We start from the raw sequence: 6000 nt of genomic DNA, 5'->3' as shown, positions 1-6000 counted from the left end.
CCTGAGCTGAAGGCAGTGACTTAACCCACTGAGCCACCCAGGCACCCGAAAAATATTTTAATTTTTTTCAAAGATTTTATTTATTTGACAGAAAGAGAGAGAGAGAGCGTGAGCACCTGTGTAAGGTAAGGTAAAAGTAAAATTATTATAAAGGTACAAATATTGGAAAAGAAGAAACAAAATTGTCACTAACAGCAGATATTGTATTATCTTTATAAACTAAAAAATCTATCAATAACTTATTAAAATCAAAAAGTGCTAAGTGTAAGTCTACTGATATAATCTTTTTTTATTTTTTTATTTTTAAAAAAGATTTTATTTATTTATTTGAGAGAGAGAAAGAGAGAGGGAGACCCCAGAGGGATAAGCAGACTCCCCGCTGAGCAGAGAGCCCAATGATGATGATGCGGGGCTGGATCCCAGGTCCTGGGATCATGACCTGAGCCGAAGGCAGACACTTCACCCACTGAACCACCCAGGTGCCCCCTGATAGCTTTTTAAATACCGAAATTGATTATATTTCTACATACCAACAACACACAGAGAATACAATTTTTCAAAGATACCATTCAGTGTAACGTCTAAAACAATAAAATACTTAGAAATAAATGTGACTCTACATACTGTGGAGACAAAATTATAACATTCTGTTGGAATCCACTACAGAAGAGCTCAGAAATAGAGATAAGTCATCGTCATGGTTTGGAAGACTCAGCCGGCCTATAGATTCTGTGGCACTGGCTGTACTGGAAATGGATCTTACCAAAATAGAAGCTGAGGCCGGTTGGAAGTGAAGGCAAACACTTTATCCAAACTACTGCTCTCAGAAGACCTTCAGAGAGAGTGACCCCTTGAGCAAAATTTAGCTAAAGTTGTTATCGAGGCATAGCTCAGGGTGGAAAAGTACCCCACTTGTTCCCCATTGGCCTCTAGCGGGCACAGAGAAGGGATGGTCACACAGTCTTTTCCTGGGTGGCCCATTCCAGTTCAGGGTGCTCATTGCTCAGAATCTGGGTTTGTTCCTTGGAATTTATTGCAATTATCTGTTTTTCTCAGTTCCTAGAACTGCCTTTAGGCACAGAATTCCAGGTCAAAGTTCATGAATGGAAAAGTATAGCTTCACACAATGTTAAAAAAATGAAATTGGGGCTGCTTGGGTGGCTCAGTTGGTTAAGCGTCTGTCTTCAGCTCAAGTCATGATCCTGGGGTCCTGGGATCAAGCCCTGCGTGGAGCTCTATGTTCAAAGAGGAGCCTGCTTCTCCCTCTGCCTCTGCCTGATGCTCCCGCTGCTTATGCTCTCTCTCTCTCTCTGTTAAATAAATAAAACCTTAAAAAATAAATAAAATAAAATACAATTGGACTCTACCTCACACCATATAAAACTTAGTTTGAATAGCGTAAGGACTTAAAAGTGAAAGGTAAAAGCACAAAACTTTTAGAAGGCAATGTAGGAGACTTCTTTTGTGAAGGATTTCTTAGAAAAGTGATTGCCAAATTTGACCACTTTAAAGTAAGTATGTCTCTTCTTCAAAATCCATCTTATCAAGAGTGAAAATGCAATCCTCAAACTGGAAGAAGGTATTTTCCACATCAATAGTGTTCAAAACAATGGCATACAGAATATGTAAAGAGTTCCTACAGAAGAATGAATAAAACTACACATTAGAAAAGTGGGCAAAATTCATTCATAGGAATTTCATAGAAGAGAAAGACAAATGACCAAAAAAAGCCACATGAAAAGGTCTTCGGTCTCATGGATTTTCAGGGAAATACAAAGAAAACAACAGGGTGTAAATTCTCATGGGCCAGACTGGCAAGCAATGAAAAGACCTAAGACGTTTCCTGTTCTCAAGTGGGCGGGACACTGGGGCGCTCCTCCCTCCTGGTGGGAGGAGTGCAAATCTGTTCAGTCACTTGAGGGAAGCCAGCACTGACCTTGGTGTGGGGCGTGCACTTACCCCTTGACCCAGCAAGTCAATCCCAGGGCACAGTCTGTAGGGAAGCTCTCGTTCGTGTGCACCGTGAGACACGTAATAATGCCTATAGAAGCTTTATGGAGAAGAGAAAACCAACCAACCAACCCGGAAACAGTAGAAATGTCCTTGTACACTTGATGGTCTGAATAAGGAGAACGCTTTCCAAGTATCCAGCTGGGAGGATCTCAGAACATAAAGCAAGTAAAGAAAGAAAACCACAGAACACATACATATGACGGAGGTTTTATAAAGTTTAGAAACAAGCAAGGCTCTGGTGTTAGAAGGTGGGACAGGGTTTGCCCTGGGGTGGGGGGAGGCGGACTACGGATTTGTTCACTTGGTCCATTTGTTCCCCATTGGCCTCTAGGGCAGCCCATGGTCTTTGGGTCCGATCATGCTCTCAGCAGCCTGTTGGTCTTACCCAAGTTCCCCTCTGGCCTGCGGTGTGGCTGCGGGCCCACAGCTCCCTAGATCTCATCTCAGCATCAGTTAGAATAGCATTTTGGTCTTTCTTTCTCTTTGCATTTTCCATGTAGCAAATTCTTCCCTTCCAGTAGTTTGCCTCAGCTCAGTGAATGATGACTCCCTCCCTTCACTGGCTCAGGCTACAGGCCTGTGAGGCATCCTTGAAGTCTTACTCTCCCCCACACTCATCCAACTTAGAATCAGATCCTGCCAGGCTCTCCCGTCACAATGACTCCAGAATCGGCTGCTCCCCACCAGGTTCAAGCGAAGTTGTCACCCGACTAGCCTCCAGCCCCTGTCCCTGCTCCCCTATATTCTCAACTTGCTCCATGAGGAGCCTGCTGCTCCCTCTGCCTACTGCTCCCCCACTTGTGCTCTCTCTCCCTGACAAATAAAATCTTAAACGAAGCAATGTTTATTTTTGTGTACTAGGATTACAGGTATTTTCTTCTTTCAGTATTTTGTGAAATTTTTCTTGTAATAAATACATAATACTCTTATAATCAAAACAGTAATAAGGTTATTCCCATTTTTTGACTACAAGTTTTAAAGGTGAAAATAAAGGCAAAGATAGTTTAACATGGAAGATCATTTAATTTTAATTCATGGGTACTTCCTCATTGTAAGCAAATAGCGTATTCTGCCCAGCTGAATCTTCCGGAACTTCACTGGCCTGGGTCACCTACGACAATACTGGGAAAAGAAGCAAAATCAATGAACTAAGTGGTCTGGATTGCATCGAGGTACTTTGTAGTTCCCTTTTCCAACATATGATTTTAGACAACATCTCCCTTTAATATGAACCATGTGATTTCATTCAGACAAAATGCTTTGAAGACTTGAGAAAATAAGAGTATGAATGTTTCTAGCATTGTATAGTTGGGATTGGAGGTAGATGTAGAACTATGGTTAGGTAGCTTTTCTTCTTTTGTTTTTATTGAGTGATTAATATTTTAAAATTTATTTTAAGCAATCTGTACACCCAACATGGGACTTGAACTCATGACCCCAAGATCAAGGGTCATATGGTCCATTGGCTAAGCCACCCAGGTGCCCCTCTTCTTTTGTTTTTACAGTATGTTTTGGGGACACCTGGGTGGCTCAGTCAGTTAAGTGTCTGACTCTTGGTTTTGGCTCAGGTCACGATCTCATGGGTTGTGGGATTGAGCCCCACATTGGGCCCCATGCTCAGAGTCTGATTGAACATTCTCTCTCTCCCTTTCCCTCTGCCCCTCCACTTGCACTCTCTCTCAAATAAACACATCTTTTAGGAAAATCAAGTATTTGCTTAAAAACTTAATAACCAAACAACACAGTTTGTTCTGAAAAGATTGGGAAGCACAGTTAAATGAAAATCAATAATGACAATAGTAATAATAATTAGAACCACCCATTTACCACCACAAGGAGATAACCAATGTCTAATATTTTGGTTAGATCCTTAAAAGCTTTTTAGCCTGTACATATAGTTTTTTAAAAGGATTTTATTTATTTATTTGATAGAGATCACAGGTAGGCAGAGAGGCAGGCAGAGAGAGAGGAGGAAGCAGGCTCCCTGCTGAGCAGAGAGCCCAATGCAGGGCTCGATCCCAGGACCCTGGGATCATGACTGGAGCTGAAGGTGGAGGCTTTAACCCACTGAGCCACCCAGGCACCCCTACATGTAGTTTTTTTTAAATTAGTTTTTTTGTTTTTTGTTTTTTTAAAGATGTATTTATTTGACAGAGAGAAATCACAAGTAGACAGAGAGGCAGCCAGAGAGAGAGAGAGAGGGAAGCAGGCTCCCCGCGGAGCAGAGAGCCCGATGCGGGACTCGATCCCAGGACCCTGAGATCATGACCCGAGCCGAAGGCAGCGGCCTAATCCACTGAGCCACCCAGGCGCCCCTTTTGTTTGTTTTTAAGTAGGCTCCATGCTAGTGGAGACGGGGCTTGAGCTCACTCCCCAGAGATGCAGACCCAGACTGACATCAACAGTCTGATGCTTAGCGGACTGAGCTACCCAGGTGACTCTAGTTTCTAGGAACAAATTAGTTTCAGTTGTATTTCCTCTCTTATAATCTGCGTTTTCGCACTCAGTATTTCATGAACAGGATTCCATGGAATTATCCTCTACAACAACTTTTTGGTGACCATATAGTACTCATTGTATGAACATTCGGTGCTTTCGTTAACTAGCCAGTGACCGAATAAGTTTTATGTATTTTTTCAATATTATAAACCATACTAAAAACTCCTTATACACGTTTCTTTGCATACTTGTTAGCTGCAGTCAGCGTTCCTGATCGCCACCAGCACTCTGGGAGATGAAGGCTTCCATGTTGATTTCCTCAGGCAACAAAGCAGCTAGTGCTGTATCAGCCCGGATAGAGGGTAAGAGGCACAGAGAAACTCTTCCCAGTCAATACAGTGAAATGTATTTTTTTAAATGATTCTCTTTATTTGAGACAGAGAGAGCATGAGTAGTGGGGAGGGACAGTGGCAGAGGCTGAGCAGGGAGCCGGATTCGGGACTTGATCTCAGGACCTCGAGATCATGACCTGAGCCAAAGGCAGACACTTCACAACTGAACCACCCAGGCACCTCACTGAAATGTGTTTTTAAATCTCTAGGGCAGCCCATGGTCTTTGGGTCCGATCATGCTCTCAGCAGCCTGTTGGTCTTACCCAAGTTCCCCTCTGGCCTGCGGTGTGGCTGCGGGCCCACAGCTCCCTAGATCTCATCTCAGCATCAATTAGAATAGCATTTTGGTCTTTCTCTTTGCATTTTCCATGTAGCAAATTCTTCCCTTCCAGTAGTTTGCCTCAGCTCAGTAAATGATGACTCCCTCCCGTATTATTGGGGCACCAGCCTGGCTCACTTGTTGGGACATGCAACTCCTGATCTCGGGGTTGTGACTTTAAACCCCACATTGGGGGTACAGATTACTTAAAAATAAAATCGTTTAAAAAATCCAGTATTATTGAGAGTCTGCTATGTGCCCAGTATCAAGTGCCAATTTTTCCTGGGACTTTATGTGCCCTTTATGACTATAGACTCAGACCCGCCTTTATTACTGTAACACTTAAAAATTATACCTCGAAGTGTTCTTTTCCTGTTGTGCGATTTCAGTCTCTTCTACAAAGTGGTTATTTTGTGCCCCCTGCATTATCAGTTTTCCCTTTAATACCACTTTCCCTAAGGTATTTTTAATAACTAAATAAGGTTTTCAAATAAATTAAGTCTATTTATTTCTAAATCCTGTCTTCCCTATCTCCTTTTGTATTTTATCATCCATGTCTTCTTTCATTTTACTCCATCTTGCCTTTCCTCTTGCCCTCACTGTCTTCACTGGTGTTTCTTTCCCCACCTAGCTTGCTTGTCCCCAGCAAGGGCTTTCATGGCTCTTCTCCCCAGGTTGAGGCATCGACTTCAAAGAAGGAAGTCTTTCCTTGGGCGTGTTGTGGGTTTTATCTCCCCCGAAGTCCTCCTGAGGCTTCTGAGGCGGGAGTTTGAGTCACAGCAAGGAGAGATTCAGAATCAGATAGCTCTCCACTTGTGTCCCGCCTTCTCTCATTGG

This window comes from Mustela nigripes, chromosome X (assembly GCF_022355385.1).
Source record: "Mustela nigripes isolate SB6536 chromosome X, MUSNIG.SB6536, whole genome shotgun sequence".
Taxonomy (NCBI): domain Eukaryota; kingdom Metazoa; phylum Chordata; class Mammalia; order Carnivora; family Mustelidae; genus Mustela; species Mustela nigripes.
Note: the sequence above shows the minus strand (reverse complement) of the source record.